General features: G+C 40.1%; 1 long non-coding RNA gene across 1 annotated transcript; it reads left to right on the forward strand.

The window, feature by feature from the left end:
* The first annotated feature begins 5,070 nt into the window (after positions 1-5,070).
* LOC311203986 lies at positions 5,071-14,650 on the forward strand. The gene is made up of 4 exons (XR_014617995.1): positions 5,071-5,090; positions 7,097-7,219; positions 11,460-11,507; positions 14,586-14,650. It is a non-coding gene; the product is annotated as an uncharacterized lncRNA (long non-coding RNA).
* The last annotated feature ends 6,002 nt before the right edge of the window (positions 14,651-20,652 follow it).

The raw sequence follows: 20,652 nt of genomic DNA on the forward strand, positions 1-20,652 counted from the left end.
CTGCAAAGGCTAAGATGGCAGGTTGGCTGCAGTGCTACAATGCTTAATCTACCCAGATCATATCAATTACCATTAGTTTAAGATTGTTTCTTTTTGTGGCTGCTGGAGGTGTATGTTATTTTTTAACAGTGTGCTATTCTAGTATAATTATATAATTACCCTAGCGTAGAGCATTATAATGTTCATACAGCTGATCATTTAATAAAAAAAATGTTCTGTGCAGTGGATTCAGGGACCACAAACACTTCACTTAAACCTGGAATGTTAGTTACCTCATGATCCAGGAAAAGCTACAGCTGCTCTTACCAAAAAACACAGCTTCTTCAGCATCAACAGATCTTGACCCAGTGTAGCCTCTAAACAGGTGTATTAAAAAAAAAATAAAGCAGCTTTTTCTGCATATTTTTCAAAGCATTTGTCCTGTACTGAAATCACAGCTGTAAGCCACGACATTCAGAATCTTTCACATGTTTTTCAGTTTGCGTAACAGCCAGAGGCTTGGGGTTTCAAAGTTTCACTTTCCTTAGTCATTAAAGGTATCTTTTCACTAAGTCTTTCTACGTATCTGATACACCACCAGTGTCTGGTGAGGTCTTAGAGAACTGAAAAAGAGTTTTCCTAAACCCAACACGTGTAAGATACATAAGCTTTTTGCCATAGTGAATTATCAAGATAAAATCCATATATCTGTCATTTTAAGAAAAAAGTGCAAAGAAAAAAATAAAGAAGTAAGAATTTTTAGAAGTGTTTAATTATTTCAGTGAGGTACATGAAAATGTGATTCACTCCTTTAAAAATGCCAGGCTTGCATATTAAAACAAATGTAGTGTGTGTGAACAGAGAGGACCAGTGGATGAGTGAAGGGTTAGGTACCGCCTGTAGGTAAGTAGATAAAGCCAACTTAACGTGATGAATGTGATCATGAAAGAGAGAGTTCTCCTACGATAAAAAACATTATCTGGGATTTATTGGGCAAAGAAATGCAGCACATCCGCTCTGAACAAGTTCACCCATGTCACAGGCAGCCCTACAATTGCCCTTGGTGCAATGCCTGCAAAGCCCATTTTATAGCTAGGTAAATATTTAAGCACTCGGTTTTTTTCAAGCTCCCTGCAACTGAGGCTACACTCCTACTTTTAATAAGTCCCTATTACCATAAACCCAGAATCTGCCCTCGTGTCAGCCTTGGAAGGAGTAACAGATAGCAAGAACAATATCAGTGACACCAAGTATCAGGATGGAGTTTATTATATTCAGGAACTGCACGGAGCTGCTGGCGAAAAATGTGCATGCAGCACTGGGGAGGACAGTTTCTGTGGCATCTGACAGAAAGAGGCATTTAGAAGTTTGCTCTTACTATATCTAACAGCCCTGGAATTCCAGCAGCAGTTAGAACCAGGAAAGTATTGATATTCATGAGTGAATGCAGAAAAGATTAGGTCCACGTCAGACATTTATTTTATTTGGAGGTCTGGCTTCCTGCCATGCATTCAGGCAATAAATTGGCTGTAACAGAGCTGCTTCTGGCATTCTGCTGAGTAGAAGTATCCCAGCAGAGACATTAGCAAGCAAAATAAGGTAAGCAAGAATGGATGCAGGGTTTTAAACAGGCATCAATTTAAAATTATTTTATCAAACTGCATGTTTAGATTCTAACAGATAGTAATACTTTTAGTTGCCTTTAAAGTTTTCTTCTTTGATCTCTTCCTTAGTCTAGCTTGTATCTACTTTTATATATTCCTATATGTAGTTCAGAGCATAGATTCTTTTTTACATCTGTCTGACTTGAAAGAGATTATAACCTCATTATTTATTTGCTTTAGGATGCCAAAAGCTCTCTTAAATTTACTGTCAAATTGTAACAAACTTGGAGGAGTTACTTACAGTCTTTGGAAGCAGGACTGTCGGTGGCAACAGAGTGTGCTCAACAAAAACAGTTCCGATCCTTTACTGGTCTTAGAGGTACCTTGTTCTGAATGTAGCCGTGTCGTACGAGGTAGTAGGTGCATCATATTGTGGTAGGAATTAACTCCAGAATTTTAAATTCTGTTTTCATGTACAGAATTTGCTTTAATTTTATGATGCGATGTGTTCAGGGGCTAAGTGGAAGAGACAATAATGGCTAAGAAGAAATGAGATCACCAAGGGACTGAGAGAAGCTATGTAACAGATTTTCTTTGCTGCTTTTATTGAAATGAATTGATATGGTCTATGTAGCAGGAAAACCTTTCAAAATCCCTGTACTTTTAGGGTGATCTTGTTGCCATTGGGAACAAATGTGCTGAAGTATATCTGATTTCAGCAGTGTAAAGGGCTATATAGCTCAAGTTTACTGCTTCCCTTGTACTCAGCTTAGATGCAGAACAAAACCAAACAGACCCAGGTTTCCAAAACAAACTGTGATTGGCTGGTCTTCAGCCAAGAACAGTACCCAGATTTTCAGCAGCATATACCTTCCAGAAGAGGTAAAAGAACTGAAGAAATGGGCGTTAAAGACATTAAGACATTAAGTAGACATAGGGACACAGAACATTAAAAACTATGAGTAAGAATGAAAAACATTGGAGTAGGTGACATCTATGTAAGAACATGGCATGAGAGGAAAGGCTTATTGCAATGGGAGTATTTATATGTCAGTCAGTCTTAAGGGACATGTGAAGAAATCAAGTTATAGAAGCTTTTGTAATTTTCTTGTAGAGAGCTTTATTCATTATGGAGAGCTAACAGAGGTGAAATTCTACCATAGACTTCTCAATTGCCTGCTTGTTCAAACAAGAACAAGTCCTTCAGAACTTCAAGGTTACCTGTTTCTCCCCATTGAAGTATCCTAAGAATTTATCCACTTTCTAAATATGCTTCTGAAAATGTCTTTGAACTGGCCTGCCCTCTTCAGGAATTAATGCTTCAGGGTCTTGGCTTGTAATCACCTGCCTTCTTTTCTCACAGTGGTGGGTGTAAATAACACAGATACAATCTACAGTAGATCACATTGGTTCTAAACAACCAAACCAAACCAAACCAAACCAAACCAAACAACCAAACACCCCTCCCGCCCAAACACAACCCATAATCATTTAATTAAGCATTTAGGATTACCAACATAAATTGGCATTAGTAACTGCAGTATATGAAGGGTAAATCCAGCAGAAGACAAACCCCTGACTTCTTCAGTACCTACAAAAATCAGGAATTGGGATCTCCGAACTTCTAATCAAGTGCAGACACACTAGAATTGCAGTTAGGTTTTCAGTAGGACAGTTCTGTAAGGAATTAAATGTCTGGCTTTGAGCATCCCAGATCTAACAAAGTCTTGGTGCTTTGTTAATGCTGAGCACACTACTGCCTCTCAAGATCCAGAAGCTGGTGTTACTGCCCACATACTCTGCAGAGCCTGTTTCAGTTAGATGTTTGCAAAGGTCAGGTCCCAGTTAGGACTCAGTGAAAGAACACAAAGGCTTCTCTCCTCTGTTTAGCATGTTCAATGATAAAACAATTCCAGCAAGATGAAAAGACTTACTTTCTACCTCTGACTACAAGTTATCAGACATTAAAACAATGAGACTACTAGGAAAAGTAAGTTAATTCTTTCTAATGAATATATCACTTTTCAGTGGCTTAACTAAGTGTCTGATTATAACTGAAGAGCCGAAGAGAATGGAAAAGAGCCATGGATAGCCTTCATAGTCTAGTGACAAGAGAACTGCCAGGGACAGAAGTTTTTCATTTCTACCATTTCACATAAATATTTAGTATGAAATTCTGAATCACTGAACTGAACCAAACCAGAAGATGGAATCCCCTCCCCTGTGTGAATTCACGGATGATTAGCCTAGTGTCAGAGCCATGATTTCTCTGGCCTAACTGATACTCTGTGCAAAGCTGCATGGGGCTTAAGTTACACCCACCTTTACTTGGTTCATTTTCCAGGGTACCAGACAAAATAGAAGCTAGTTGTTTTCTTTGGTCTGCACTTGACGTGAACAGTTGTCATAAGCAGTTGACTTCAGAAATGTTGAGAATTCCAGTTTCCCTTTATTCAAAGCAAAGTAGGGTCCTCAGCTTTACTGAAATGCAGTGATTTAAGCTGTGTCTTCAGGATATCTTATTAGCAGCCTGGGTGACTCCTCAGTCAATGTAGTTCCAATTTTTTGATAACAGCCTCTCCATAGGATATCTAGCCTAAGTAATGCTTAAACCCTTCTGTTCTTCCAGCCTTCAAAAACTGAAGGGCATTGATTTTTGTAAATACAGTAAGAAATAAATAATCTGAAAAACTGCAGACCCCATTGAAGTTTTTTTTTTTTTTAATTGTAAAGGAACTGTTAATAATTTGAGAATACGAAGAGTTGCTAATGGTAGATTGTTTTTCTCATCACTTGTGATATTTGTTAATATTTCTAATATGCTCCTATTTCCAAACTCCAGTCCTCATCCCTAAGGTCATGTTTTCTCAACCTTGGTTTAAGATTGCAATATGTCTTTACTGCAAGTCAGACTAATCTGTGCTGAAGTAAGCATAACTTTCATTCATTTATGAATACTTTGAACATTGTCTTAGACTGTATTCTGAAGTTCAAAAATAATTTGATTTTTCAGTCCAGCAACAAAAGTGTACAAGAAGTATAAATAAATGAAATTGAAGCAATATAAACTGTTTATCTTTTATCTAAAGGGAAATCTTTTCACCTTGTGTTCCTTCAACACAACTGTATCCATGATAACCTGCATCTTAGGGAAATCATGGATGGAGAACTGATTTACCATCATGGCAAACACAGCGTTTTTTTTCTTGTAAGGCACAGGTTTGGGTCATGCAAGCAGTCAAACATTTACTGAGTTTATCCTGCTGTTTTAACTGTCATTTATCAAAATTACAGTCTTTGAAAACTCATTTCTCAACTGAAACATGAAGTATCATGACAAATTCTACCTCCTATTTTTAGGACTGGAGAAGTGAGGCAACTCAGGTTACCAGGATTTCTCGAGCGCTTCCGCAATGCTGCTCCGCTCAGGCCGCAGAACGCTGCGTGGCATGCCTGTTAAGAGAAAATGTCTGATGAGAAATGTGAAAACAGCTTCTAGAAAGTCAGGTAACCCTTTCTTGAGTGACAGATATGTTTGTAATCTTGGAAGGATGGTTCCAATCCTAGGTAGAATCCAGCCAAATTAAGTGGTATCTGTGACAGCTTACCTATAATAAGGTAGAAAAAATTAAAAAATACCTGGAGGAACAAACCAACCAACCAACCAACCAACCAACCAACCAACCAACCAACCAAAAAACAACCACCAAAACCCAAAACAAAAAAAAGCAAGCTACCTTTAAAAAACCCAGTACAGAAATACTCCTCAAAACAGTGGCATTAGATTTTTCATACTACTATATTCAGACCAGTAATCCCCAAAGTGCATCTATTCCTCCCTGGAAATGAGTGAATCACATGGAAGTCATGTTCTTTTTGGGCACTCTACTAGTTCTTGTACTAGTTCAAAGTAAAATTCCTATCTTGTAACTATTACAACATTTTAATTTTGTAAAGGTGTTCTGTATTGATTATTGCAGTTGTTGCCCTGTTGCTTTTTAGAACAACCCATCTTTTTTTTCTGGAAGCCTGGCAGCCTTAGTTGCCAGGCCTTTTTATTAAAAGGACTTTGCCCACACACACTTCAGCTATACACATGCTGAAGGTTCAACTCAGGACATGTCAGACCTGACTCTTCTGGAAGGTGTGACTCTGGCTGTCCGGGTGTGCATCATCTGTCCCTTTTGTTGACTGTATGCTCAGAGTTTCTGCTCAACCCAAAGAAGTTGGAAAGAAACGATCTTGGAAACAACTCCTTATTAAAAAATTATTTTTCTATTTTATTTTCCCAAAATGTTTGCTTAAATACAGATGTCTCAGAGGAAGTACATGAATATAAAATGAGTAACAAAGGTTTTGATAAAGTCAAGCATTCCCAGAACATTATGTCACTGCTGGTACGTTTTGGATATCCTGTTGTTTTACTTGCCTAATCGTTCTGGTGCGGAAAGGACTGTTTATCTTGCAGCATATTCTGGAGGTCTGTGTGGTCTCAGAAATGACTTAATTCAATTTCAAAATAACAAACCTATTGCAGCAAAACAACAACATTCAGCCTCACGTAATCAAGATTGTCCCTTACAGTGTTACTCTAGGTTTCTGACACCCAAGAGGCAGGACCTAAATCCTTCTGACAACCAGGAGAGCACAGTTGCGTCCAGTAGTGAAAGGAAATGATTTCCCTAATGACAGCTTTTACTGACAAAGGCTTCTTTCTTTTTTTTTTCAATAAGAGATGACAAAAATAGATGAGAGGTCCCCAAAATAAATGCAGATATTTTAGGTAGCCATATGCACTCTAAACTAAAACTGTTGTCCGTACACAGATTCAATTTTCAAAGTGCAAAACTGGGAAACAGAGAAGTACTTACCTATGAAATAAGGGAAATCAGTCTAGAAACAGTATGCTGCAGACATACTTACCCTACGTCACCTCTTCTTCAAAATGAAAAATTATAAACCTGTGTTTTTCACATCTGTCTCCATGTGCAGGCTCCCGTGCACAGACGTGCTATGGCTCTGGCTCTGGCTCCTCCCAGGTCTCTTTCCCCTATGATAAGACTACTCATTCACCAGATAGCTTTATTTATGCCCCACCTCTCATGTTCAAATTCCTCCTGTCCCTATTAGTCTTTTTTAACACAGCTATCTGTAGGCTGCCTACGATCTCTCTTCTTACACTGTACCTCAGGCTTTTGAGTTGCAAGCCATTTTTTCAAGCTGAAGTTTTTGCACATGTTAACACTCCAAAAGGTTCAGCATACTTCTAATCTTCTCACTGAGATCACCTTCCAAGCAAAGAAATATTTGTTTTCCTTCTTCACAACACCGTCAAGCTCCCAAAACAGCTACTTAAACCCCACTGTGTAATTTCTATTATACTATGCTGGCTCCACTGATCATGGTTCAACTATCAAGCAAAGATTGCTATCAAAATACACTTGATCTTTTTATAATGGAATCGCACAATTTTTTGTGACTGGTGAAATTAATTACAATTCATTTTTTATTAGTGTTTTGTCTGCGAGAAACACTGAAATGCTATATACTGACTGAAGATTCAAAAACAGTGCATTTTGACATAGATGAAGATGGTCATTATGAAATATCAACCAAGGATTCCCAATCCCATGAAGGTAGTGTGCTTTTTATACCAAAACTCATCAACTATAGGTATTTTAAAAATGTATTGTCATTTTTAAAATGTATTGTTATGTACTGTGTTCAGTTTTGGGGGCCTCATTACAACAAAGATATGGAGGTGCTGGAGCATGTCCAAAGAAAGAGCAACATAGCTGGTGAAAGGTCTGGAGCACAAGTCTCAAGAAGAGCAGCTGAGGGAACTGCCATTGTTTAGTCTGGAGAGAAGGAGGCTGAGGGGAGACCTTATCACTTGCTACAGTCACTTGAAAGGAGGTCATAGACAGATGGGTGTTTGTCTCTTTTCTGAAGTGATAAGTGACAGGATCAGAAGAAATGGCCTCTAGTCACGCCAGGGGAAGTTTGAAATGGTTATTAGGAAAAATGGTGGCCCCCAAAGGGTCATAAAGCACTGGAATGGGCTGCCAAGGGAAATGGTTGAGTCACAATCCCTGGAGGTTTTTATACGTCATGTAGATGTGTTGGTAACATGAGCCAGCAGTGTGCTCTTGCAGCTCGCAAGGCCAATGGTATCCTGGGCTCCATCAGGAGAGGGGTGGCCAGCAGGGACAGGGAGGTGATTGTCCCTCTCTACTCTGCCCTTGGGAAGCCCCATCTGGAGTACTGTGTCCAGATCTGGGGCCCCCAATACAAGAAAGATGTGGAACTGTTGGAGAGGGTTCAGAGCCAGCCACAAAGATAATTAGAGGGCTGGAGCACCTCCCCTATGAAGAGAGACTGAGGGAGCTGGGCTTGTTCAGCATGGAGAACAGAAGGGTGCAAGGAGACCTCATTGCAGCCTCCCTATACCTGAAGGGAACATACAAACAGGAGGGGAATCAACTTTTAAAAAGGATAGATAATGGCAGGACAAGGGGGAATGGATTAAAGCTAAAGGAAGGAAGGTTTAGATGAGATATTAGGGGAGAAGTTTTTACAGAGAATGGTGAGGTGCTGGAACAGGCTGCCCAGAGAGGTGGTAGTTGCCCCATCCCTGGAGGTATTCAAGGCCAGGTTTGATGGGTCCCTGGGCAACCTTGTGTAGATCCAGACCTGGAGGTTGGTGGCCCTGCCTGTGGCAGGGGGGTTGGAGCTCTATGAACCTTGGGGTCCCTTCCAACCCAGACCATTCTATGATTCTGTGATTGTATAGTTTAGTGTTTGTGGTGGTTTGACAGTTGCCCACCAACGTCACTCTATCACTGCCCTTTTCAGCTGGACAGGGGAGAAAATATCTATTGATAAGGACAGGGAGAGATCATTAAATAATCTGCGTCATGGGCAGAACAGACTTAACACAGAATAAAGGAAAGAAACTCTCTCATTTATGACACTATGCTGCACAGCCAGTGACACCACAGTCTGGTAATGAGAAGTGTGACCAGATCTTAAAGCACCTCCCCCACCCCTCCCTTCTTAGCAGACTTCACTTTAGTCATGATTTTGCTCCCTTCTTCCCCCCATTGTGGCACGGGGAGGGGTAGGGAATGAGGGAATGGGAGTTTCAGTCAGTTCCTCATGAGTTGTTTTCCTTTGTAGCCGGGGAGGGGGGACATTCCTCACACCCTTCTCCTGTTCCACCATGGGGTCACACCCATGGGCGACAGTCATTCACAACCTTCTCCAATTTGAGTCCTTTCCCATGGGGTTTCAGCTCTTCACCAGCTGCCCCAGTGTGAGTCACTTCTATGGGGAGCAGTCATAACTCATAAGAATATCTCTCAGTCTCTGAGGTCCAGACTGCTCCAGCCTGGCCCTCCTCAGAGTCACAAATCCCCCCAGCAAACCTGCTGTGGTGTGGATATCTCTGTCTCACTCACCTCTGTGTCTCTGTCTCTCTCCACGGGCTGCAAGTGCTGGCCGAGGCTTGCTCCAGTGCAGGTCACAGTATCTTCTGTGTGTCTCCACCTGTTCCATCCAGCCTGGGGCCTCTCCACAGGCTGCAAGTCGAGTCTCGGCCTTTTCACTGGGCTGTGGGGGGACACCCATTCCACCATGGGTTTCTCCAGGGGCCTCAGGGGCATCTTCCTCTCCTGTGTCTGGGGTGCCTCCTTCTCCCCGTCCTTCCCCAGCCTTGGTGCCTGCAGAGTTTCTTGCATCTTCTCACTCCCTTCTCTGATGGCAAAATGCAGCTGCTTGCGGTTTTTTTCCCCTCTTAAATGTGATTCCCAGAGGTGCTGTGACCGTCCCTGATGGGCTCGGCCTTCGTTAGTTGCAGGTCTGGCCTTTAGCCAGCTGGTGTTTACTCTGTGGGGCCTGCAGAGACTTTATGGCTGTCTCTTGCACTGCAGCCACCCCCTTTTCCACCAGAACTCCACCACACAAAGCTACAAACAACTTTATGAATATCATTAGTCATATATGAACACTTTTACTCTACCTTACCATAGCCCCCTAATACACTTAAATGAGAAGATTATTTTGTTCACTCCTATTTGCATTAGTGGGAAGTCTAGATGCTTAGCTATTAAGAGAGTGAAAAGAAAGATATTCCATCCTTAGGGACAAGGATGAAATGAAGAAAAATAGAGAAGATTTTGGAATTAGCAGGATTTCTTTATTTTTCATGGAATTCTTTTATCTCAAATGGAGCTTCTCTAACTGACACACAAAAAAATTATATCACAGCTAACATCACAGAAGTAGCTGTTAGAGGGTATTCTTTTTGTAGAGAAGAGCCAAATAACAACACACACAAGTATTCTAGATTATGCATTTTCCAGAAAAAGATGGAAGAAAAAACAATAAACCATCTTTCCAACTGAAATACAGGACAGTGTTGAAAACTGTAAGCTAGTGAAACTTTATTTCTTAGAAAACACTAGCTTTTACAGGAACAAGAAGTCCTCATATGCCTCATATGTTTTAATGAAGACACAGAAAGGTTTGTGCGATGAATGACTAAATGAACATTGTTTTTATTCTATTAAATTGTGAATAACGGCAGCTGCACTGATAAAGTATTTAGGTGTGCTTTATATATTTTGAAGTGTCTTTTACTTCATAACTTCATTGAAGTAACTCATGCAATTAGTATACCAATGTATGAATCAAAACCTGTACAGAACTACAACAGAAGCAAGCAGTTTGTGAATAGAATAATGGTGTGACAATCCCAATGTAGAAGATACTGGTGCTCCTAGGAGGAAAAAAAAAGAAAGGAAATGCTGTGATATTCTTGTATATGTAAAGACAAGCATCACCACGATATATTTGCGATGGTACAGCTAAGATAGCATTGCATTAGGAAACAGCTGTAACTGGGATGTTATGACTTTGAATTGAAGAGGGTGTTGCCTTCCCCAGGTAGCTGGCTAGGTGATTCAGAATGATGTTAGAAGAGTCAAGAACCAGCTGCTATTGATACCTGCTATTTTTCAATCTTGTACATTCTGTTTTGGGGTCTACATATCTCCTGCCAAAGATTTTCAGGCTTCTATCTAGAATCATAGAATCTAGGTTGGAAAAGACCTTTGAGATCATCTACCCACCTTTTAAATACATCCAGTGCTGGTGACTCAACCACCTCCCTGGGCAGCTGGTTCCAGTGCCCAGCAGCTCTTTCACTGAAGAACTTTTTCCTAATGTCTATTCTGACCCTGCCCTGGCACAGCTTTGCAACATTTCCCCTTGTCCTATCTCCTGTCTCTTGGGTGAACTGACCAACACCCACCTCTCTACAACCTCCTTTCAGGTAGTTGTAGGCAGTGATAAGGTCTCCCCTCAGCCTTCTTTTCTCCAAGCTAAACAAACTCAGTTCCCTCAGGCACTCCTTGTAAGGTTTGCCCTCCAGCCCTTTCATCAGCCTGGTTGCCCTTCTCTGGACATGCTCCAGGACCTCAATGTCTTTCTTGTAGTGAGGGGCCCAAAACTGAACACATTATTTGAGGTGAGGCCTCACCAATGCCAAGTACTAGGGCATTTTAGGCTTACATCTAATTATTGACTCCTATTTTCTCTGGTGTGTTGTCTTTTACAAAAGATAATGAAACAATTTACTCTTACTGGGCTCAGAGTTCAGACATCAAGTTACCTGTTCACAACTCTAACTGTACATTACTCTGGGCTTACATGAATTCAGAGGCCTGCAGGAAATAAACACTGATGCCTGATGCTTTTACACACCCTTTCTCACATTATGATTTAAAACAATTCTGTAAATTATTTGTGATGTTTTTAAATTTGATTAATTCAATTATCTAATTCCACATATTTATTAAATATCTTCCATTGTAGATATTGCATGGTTAAGTGTGTTCACAAGGAATGAACCAGCAGTTCCTGGTAAGACTCTTGCGGGAATAAGAGTTATCGTTATCTTTGTTAGGGTCTGGTTTTCAAGAGGTGTTTGAGAGTAGGAAAAGGTGTTGATAATGTTTTATACATGGACTTGACCTTAGAAGTAACAAATTATACCAGATTTTCATTTAGTTCAGGTCACTAGACAATTCTGAAAATTAAAGAGCCTTTCTGTGTTCCATAAGAAGAAATTTTTGAAGTCACAAACTTTATCATAGCAAATTATGAGTAATGTCTTGGACTGAAGGCAGATGTATATGAGGAAATAGAATGCACAAGCTATAAAATCCAGTTATCTTTTAAGAAAAATGTGTGTGTGCTGTTGCTAGCATATGGGTGTAAGCTAGCAAAGACCTGTTGTAGTAGGAGATAAATAAACAAAAGAAATGGATATGAAGAGGAGACACTTTTTTGGAACTTCAGTGTTGCAGGCATAAGAAATGACTGGGAAAATCAAATATATATTACTTCCAGGTATTTCAATAGAAGAGAAACATATTCTAGTTTCAGCTATGAAAGGCTGCTGTAATAGAGGAGAGAAACTATCCATCTGGTTCAGGACTTGAACAATAGCCAGATGAGGATTTCTAGGTGACAGAAATCTAGGTAAGATATTGATACCCACCCAAAACCCAACATTTTACGTTTCACAGACACCTAAAGCAAGAAGTGGTTTCTTGTATTCAATTAATTTCCAGGTATTTCTTTTGCAGGAATTTGTACAATTGTCTCTTAGAGTCTGGTGAGGTTGCAGTAGCCAGGGAGACTAGGTAATGCAGTCAAAAGCCATCAGAGACTGGAAGTTGTCATGTATGAAATCATGGAAAGTTTCCTTCCTTTCCTTGCCATTCACTGCCTGCCTCACAGACCACTTGTCATTTTTTGAGAGGTGACAGGGAAAGTTAGATTCCTTCAGATTTACTCAGACTAAGCAACATACAAGCAAGTCACAATAAACTCCATAGACAGAGAAAGCCAAGGACAGGTGGCTGTAAATCATGTTGACATATGGCTGGCTGGACTCCTGCACCCTCTTTTGTTGACCTCTTTTTTGTTCACCTCTAAGACAGAACGCTCTTGACTCTCATATGAAATCTCTTGCTTGCTTGATGGGCTTCCTGTAGGCTGCAGATGAAGCTGGACAGTTGCAACTGACGCAGGCTAAACCGATGTCACAAAATTAATAAAGATGGCAGAATTTTATACTTTCTACATTCTGCTACATTTATCTGAATACATACGTAAACTAAGTAAAATGCACTAGGCTGGAGTGTGTCTCTATTTTTAACAAGGGTTTTTACGCTGTTCTCATACTCCATCTGGCTTGGACAGAATTCTTTCAGAAGAATCCCACAAAAGTGTTGCAGTTAGGGTAAGTTAGGGACACTAAAATCAGAGCCAGGAGCAAAGCAGCTAAGATCAGTCAGGTGAGATGAATATGTCCTGCTAATTCAGAATATCCTTCAGAGGCTAAAAACCCCCTTTGGTAGTATGAAAAAAAAAATCTCCTTAACTGTAACTGTTAATGCATAATTACCTAATCTCTGTAAAATTTGTCCTAATCTCTGTAAAATTTGTATTCAGTTGCTGCAATCATGGACATATAAATCAACAGCTACTTTCTTTTCTCTTTTTCTTTTCTTTTCTTTTTTCTTTTCTTTTCTTTTCTTTTCTTTTCTTTTCTTTTCTTTTCTTTTCTTTTCTTTTCTTTTCTTTTCTTTTCTTTTCTTTTCTTTTCTTTTCTTTTCTTTTCTTTTCTTTTCTTTTCTTTTCTTTTCTTTTCTTTTCTTTTCTTTTTCTTCTCTTCTCTTCTCTTCTCTTCTCTTCTCTTCTCTTCTCTTCTCTTCTCTTCTCTTCTCTTCTCTTCTCTTCTCTTCTCTTCTCTTCTCTTCTCTTCTCTTCTCTTCTCTTCTCTTCTCTCTCTCCTCTCCTCTCCTCTCCTCTCCTCTCCTCTCCTCTCCTCTCCTCTCCTCTCCTCTCCTCTCCTCTCCTCTCCTCTCCTCTCCTCTCCTCTCCTCTCCTCTCCTCTCCTCTCCTCTCCTCTCCTCTCCTCTCCTCTCCTCTCCTCTCCTCTCCTCTCCTCTCCTCTCCTCTCCTCTCCTCTCCTCTCCTCTCCTCTCCTCTCCTCTCCTCTCCTCTCCTCTCCTCTCCTCTCCTCTCCTCTCCTCTCCTCTCCTCTCCTCTCCTCTCCTCTCCTCTCCTCTCCTCTCCTCTCCTCTCCTCTCCTCTCCTCTCCTCTCCTCTCCTCTCCTCTCCTCTCCTCTCCTCTCCTCTCCTCTCCTCTCCTCTCTTCTCTTTTTTTCTTTTTCTCCTCTGCTTTGCTTTTTTTTGTCTTAAACAGTACTCCTGAAGAACTTTTAAAACCATAAGTGGTTATATGTGAAGTAAACCTGCAAGGCAGCCAAATAGTTATAGCACCACTAGGTAGTTATTAATGTCACAGGCTTTGCTAGCTGATGCTCCTGTATGCCCTGTCAGGTGATAAAGGGTATCTGAATTTATTTACTTTTTCCTAAGGCCTTCAAGTACCAAAAGGTAATGAACATTGTCAGTTTATCAGGCCAAGGACTATCCTGTATTACTGATATATTGTTATTTTCTGCAGCTGAAAAAAAACCAGTGTTGTCTCAAAAGGGAGTCCATCCAGCACAGTCAAAATTATTGTAATTATACAGAAAATGAAAGGGAAGAACTCCTCCATTTTTCATTCTGATTTATACATAGTCGGGTATATTACATAAACATAAATTACATGGCTATGTTAAATACTAATATATATGCTTTTGTAGTCATATGATATATAGTCATATGTAACTGTTATTCCATACATTAACTACAGAGAAACAAAGTATATAAATGGCAAATTTAAAGCATCGCAAAGCCACAGACTTTAAATACTTTACAGAAAACAATGGTATCAAGAGTGATTATATTCATTTCTATCCCTATGCTTATCAAGGTAAAGTGAACCTGAATGTTGTCCCTTTACAAAATATTCTCAGCTGTGCTTCATTTTACAAAGGGATGCATTTTTATTACAATATTCTCCTCTGTGTAAAACAGAATCTAAAAACTTGGTGATCCTCACGCAGAGATCAAAGCTTAATGAATTTGTCCTATTATGCAAGGGTAAGAAGCAGCTCTCTCTGAAGGTAAGAAGTTTATTTCCTTTGTAACTTGTGGGTGCTCTCTCTTACTACAGGAGACCCTTTCAAATTCATTATCCTTTTCTTACCACTTTCCACATTTCACGATTTCTCACTACCTCCCTCTATTATGTCTGGGGAAATAGTTAAAATAGGTTATTGCCAAAGTCATTGGGTTAAGTAGTTGACTCAGGTTGCAAGAAGACAGCGGGGGATGTTGGTTTCCAGTCTCTGTGGAGGGAGAGGGCGCTTCTTCCCAGAAAACATGCAGGAAATGAAAAGGGGAGAAGCAGGGTTGCTATCTTGTGAAATGAATTTAAGAGGACAATTATTTCCTCCAAAGGTACCCAAGTACAAAATAAGGAATGCGGTGAAAATGAAATGCAGCTGAATGGTGTATCCTGTTTTAAACATTTACCATCTGTTGTTGGAGCATTCTCATTTTCTCCAGTCTTGTGAAGGTTTGTTTATGGTAGGAAGAGGAGGCAAGGATAGTTTTCCCTACTGGAGAGTCATAACCTTTACTAAAATCTGAGGAAGAACGTTATATATTGGAATTTACCCTCTGAAACAGGGCAAAGGTTTAAGCTCTGTTTACACAGGTTGTGTTGAGATGAAGAGTGACCCTTCGTCTAAGGCTATGCAGCATGGTGTAAATCACCAAATACTTCCACAAATTAAGTCTTTGATGTTTTTAATTTGTTTTTATTCCACAGATTACTTCCCATAAAATCTATTTTCCTGAAATTTTCTGGGGAAATCTATGTTGCAAGATACATTAATTATATTTATCCTTACTATCCCTCTGGGATTTTCCTTTCTGTCCTTGAAAGAACAACTATTTTAAAAGAATTCTTCTGGTTCAAAGATTACCTTTTCATAAATTAATTGTTTGAAAGAGTTTTCACCAAATCAGCGAAAAAACCCTATGCGTTGAGCCCTAATGGATTTTACTACCCAATCTCCTATTTTAGGGTGCCAGGTCAAACCAGATTATGTTTCTTGACATGACTAAAACCAGTTCTTGTCTGAAAATGAGGTGAGACATACTTAGCATCTCCCAAATACGTAGAAGACTTGCAAAGATCATGGACTTTTCTTTTTCTAGCAGATACAATTAATTTTCTTAATTCCAACAGGAATTTTGATACGGGAGATGACAAGGGTCTTTATCTGTGATAAAGTATTAGTATTCTGTTAGAGCATGGTTCAGTCTTGGGTGCATTGCATTGGGCATTACATAGTTTGAAGGACTGTCTTTGGTACTTGCTTTCAGCCTGTTTCATTTTGCCCTACAAATTGTTAAAGAGAAAAGTATTCATTGAAGTGTTTTACGAACTTACCAACTTATTCAGCTTGGATAACTTGAATGTAATCATTAATGGACCTTGTAAAAAAAAATGAGAGTTTTCTTTAGAATTAGCACTATACCTGGTGGTTTAAAAGAGCAAAATATGAAGACAAAGTTACTAATCTGGGCACTTGTAAACACAGGTCTTAAAGGCATCCTGTTCAGAGCCAGATTTTCCTTTCGCGGAAAGACCCAGCATGAAAGCCTGCAGCCACGAAGCTCCTGACTTCAAACAGGTACATCACCATGATCAAACACATAAAAATGTGTGTGTGTGAGAGAGAGAGCGTGCAAACATAAGTGTAAAGAAAGTGCAGCTAAGTCCATCCAGCTGTCACTCATTAGCTGACTGTTTACTTTCCCACTTCACGTAATTTTTACTGTTTTCCTCAGAAAAAGGAATTCAAGGACATTTCCGTACTTTTAACTTGACTTGTGTGTAAGAGTGCATCCTTCAGTCTACAGGCAAAAGGTCTGACTTCCAATTAAAACACAACAGACAGAGATGCTTCCCACATTATTATGCTTATATAAAATGCAGGGAGGTACAAAAGTTTTCACCTAGTACAAGTTCTTAGACAAGATCTAGAAAACCTGGATGAGTGAAGTAGCGGTTCTAGAAGGGTCAAACTACACGAGTAATGATGTTTTTAGGAAATAGTGAATCCATCAGTCAGAAACTTCTGGGAAGTAATAAAACCATTAAAAATATACATATAACTTAATGGAAATAAAAAATTAAAATAAGAAGCCCTTGAAGTAATTTCAGACTGATTTTTATATCAGCAGATGATTATAAATCAGAAGTAATGCATTTTGTATGCAGGTAGCGAGGTGGCTTCTTAGCACATTTTTGTGACCAAAGCTTGATTTTGTTTGCTTTTTTCAAGATCAAAAAGATTAAACACTGTGAGCACAAGAAGGAAACTACTTTGGTTGTTCTGTAAGATATCTTAGAAAGACATTCTAACCTAGAGAAAATGCAAAACTAAAGATATGTAGCTAATATTATTTTTTGTTTGCATTTTTGCTAAATTGTGGACTTACTATTTATGAGGATTTAAAAAAACCCTTTTTTCAAGTTCAGTGAGCAAAATTAAAGCTATCTGAGATCAGATAACTTTCAGAACTTCATAACAACAAATATGAAACACTGAAAACCTAAAATTTCCAGCCTAATATTTCTCACATTTCTAACGTCTCCTAAATTGGAGAGGAATTCTAGTAATTTGAAATAACAACATATTTCTTGTTTTAAGTCACTCTGAAATGGTCCTTCAAAGGCATGAGCTACAGTTCATTTTTACAGTTCATGAGCTACTATTATTTTCTTTTTTTTAGTAGTTAATTCATATTTAGTAATTAATGAACAAATCTTCACAGAATGAATCATAGAATGTGTAAGGTTGGAAGGGACTTTTCCAGATCATCTAGTCCAACCCCCTGCCCCTCGTCCCTCCCCTCCCCCCAGTAATCTGCAGTAAATCTGCACACTGGGCTTGGAAAATCCAAATAGGTCCTTGAGTTTATGTTCCTGCTGAGGTAATTGCTACAAATATTCTTTGGCTCTAGGAGAAAACAATAAATCTTAGGAAATTTAAAAGGCAACTTACAGTCCCCTCCTAGTATGATGTACACTGTCGTCATATTACATTCTTCTAAAATGTATTTCATATGCTTTTGTATAGAAAAAAAGATATGCTTTTTTCTGTGGTGCTGTTCGTAGGGAATGATTAGTGTCTTCATGGCTGCAAGTTTTGGGAGACAGCTGGAAAGAAGAGCTGTAACAGTTGCCTGTAGACATTTGTTCATAGCTTCAGATTTCTAAACAGATAAATAAAATAAATAATTAATCCTGGGAATGTATTTGTTACTTAACAAGACAGATAGTGATCTACTCATTATGGTTGCTTGCTGATACCTTCTTGATCTTAAAGGTCTTTTCAAACCTGAATGATTCTATGATTCCAAGTAGAAGGAAAAAAAGTTACTAATTTCTGTGGTAAGAAATCAGCAGCCTGATGGTTAATCACATCCAGGTAGGCCAAGAGACCAAATCATAGTCAAGTCTGAATCATGTGATAATTAATAAACCTCCTGAAATGAGTGCACTGCTGAGGAAATTATTTTTGGTGTGATGAACTAAACTTCTACTGGGGCAATAAAGTATGGGAGTAGTTGAGATGGAGAAATACTCCTCATGGTCAATGACGAAGCTGTGCAGTGCTGCAACGTGGTAGTCTGCTAGCTTTCAACAGTAATTCTTAAAGACAAAGATTTTCCTGTTTTTATTGGAAGACTGCCAGTAGAGTTACCAGAGACAATAGAATCTGTGGACCCTGCTGTTATATCAGCAGGAAGAGTTGCATATAGTGTTGTAAATTCACATTTCTGTAACTAAGGCTTACAGAGATAATGGTTCACCATATCTATTAAACCATCCTTTATTAATTAGGCTGCTATTGCCAAAATAAACTAGTAAGAGCTTGCAATAGTAAACAATAGTTTATAGCATCTTATTCCGGCAAGGGATGAAGTCAGGAAGGTAACACAGGTCACAACCAGTATTTATTGCAACACTATGCTGGTAAGAGTGGAAACCTGCATCATGCAACGTAGCTACTGCTTCACACAGTGTGCGCTTGTGGTTGCCCAACTGGAGCGGCAGCGGAGAGGCTACCCGCAGCAGTTCACTCAAGAGCAGCCTTACATTTACTTATAACTGTAATTATTTTAGCTCTACAATAGAGCACACTCACCATAATTGATAATATCATACAAGTAAATGCAGCTAACCACACGGCAGCGCGAATTAAGGAATACAGAGCAGTCTTTCCCTTTAGCCTCACCACAGAAAAGGTTTTCATAGAATCATAGAATCATAGAATGGTCTGGGTTGGAAGGGACCCCAAGGATCATAGAGCTCCAACCCCCCTGCCACAGGCAGGGACACCAACCTCCAGGCCTGGATCTACACAAGGCTGCCCAGGGCCCCATCCAACCTGGCCTTGAACACCTCCAGGGACGGGGAATCCACTACCTCTCTGCGCAGCCTGTTCCAGCACCTCACCACTCTTTCTGTAAAAAACTTCCCCCTAATATCTAATCTAACCCTTCCCTCCTTTAGCTTTAGTCCACTCCCCCTTGTCCTGCCATTATCTGCTCTTTTAAAAAGTCGAATCCCCTCCTGCCTATAAGCTCCCTTCAGGTACTGGGAGGCTGCAATGAGGTCCCCCCGCAGCCTTCTCTTCTCCAGGCTGAACGAGCCCAGTTCCCTCAGCCTCTCTTTGTAGGGCAGGTGCTCCAGCCCTCTAATCATCCTTGTGGCCCTCCTCTGAGTTTTCCCCAACTATCTCCCCACAACATTTTGACAATGATGGGATGTTTCCCACCCTTTATATATAATTGTCCCACCAGCCAATACAGTCTCTTTATAGCACAAGTAAGATCTACATTGACAAGCCTTCTCACTTGATGTAGCACGTACACACAGACAAAAATGTTAATCTGGTCATTTCTGAACACAACCCCCTCAAACCAGCAATTGGTTATGATGCTGAAATGAGTTTTACTTAAGTGTTCGCTGTTGACATTAATGGCTTGATTTAACCTGGAGTTCTGAGCTAGACTGTTTCATGCATTTCTTGTCATCCTGTAAGCTGCCTCATAAATTAGCAATTTCCGTAGAAGTCTGAAAAAGTGTTATGCGGCCATGTAGTATCAGAGCTGGGCCCCCACCCTTGGGACACAGGCATCTAAATGAATCATAGGAGGAGGGAGTACAGGGGGAAAAAATTTTGGCCTGTGAATAGGCCAAAATAGAGAAAAAGGAAGATCCAAACAGGCAAAATCTGGCAAGCGAGGTCCATAGAATTACTGTTGTTCGGAATTCTTGTTCTTGTCAGTAACAACAACGTCATGTTTGTTGTGCTTGGCTGCTGGCTTAGGTCAACACAGCATGGTTCTTTTTTGGCTCCCAGCAAGCAATGTGCAGTGAGTTTTTTTGCACCTTAAGTTGATTTACCTATTGGAAAGCTGAGCAGTTGTCTTAAGGGTTCAGTCACAAATGGACAGTGTGCAAGCCTGACGGAGGGCCGACGTTAGCAGTGGACTATCCAGGCCTGCTCAATGTCATGCCACCATTGAGTGTAACTATACTGGATGGCCTAGAGCTCCAGTATGAGTGTAAGGCACTCATAAGTGTCAGAGCATATGCTACAACTGACATTATGAAGGCCCTTTTCTTGACCCCTTTGGCAACAGAGTGGAGGCCACAGTTTTCTCTCATGTGGTGAGGTGTCCAACAGGCCTGGAACAGACTGCCCCGGGGCTGGAAGCACAGCCCTACCTACCATTTGCACAACAGGACCAGCTGTGAGAAAAAAAAAGCTGCCAAATCCTCACACAGCCACTCACACAATCCCACTCCCCACCAGCAGGGCAGGGGAGACAATAGCAAGAGCAGGAGAGAGAACACTTGTGGGTCAAGATAAAGACAGTAGAATATGTGAAGGTCAGAATAAAACCCCAAGTCATGCAGAAGTACTTACTCCCTTCCATGAACAGATCAGTGCCCAGCCAGTCTCTCAGCGCAGTCACTTGGGAGAAAAAATACTCCACTGTCTTCTTCCTC

Source organism: Gallinula chloropus (assembly GCF_964237585.1).
Source record: "Gallinula chloropus genome assembly, chromosome: Z".
Lineage (NCBI taxonomy): Eukaryota > Metazoa > Chordata > Aves > Gruiformes > Rallidae > Gallinula > Gallinula chloropus.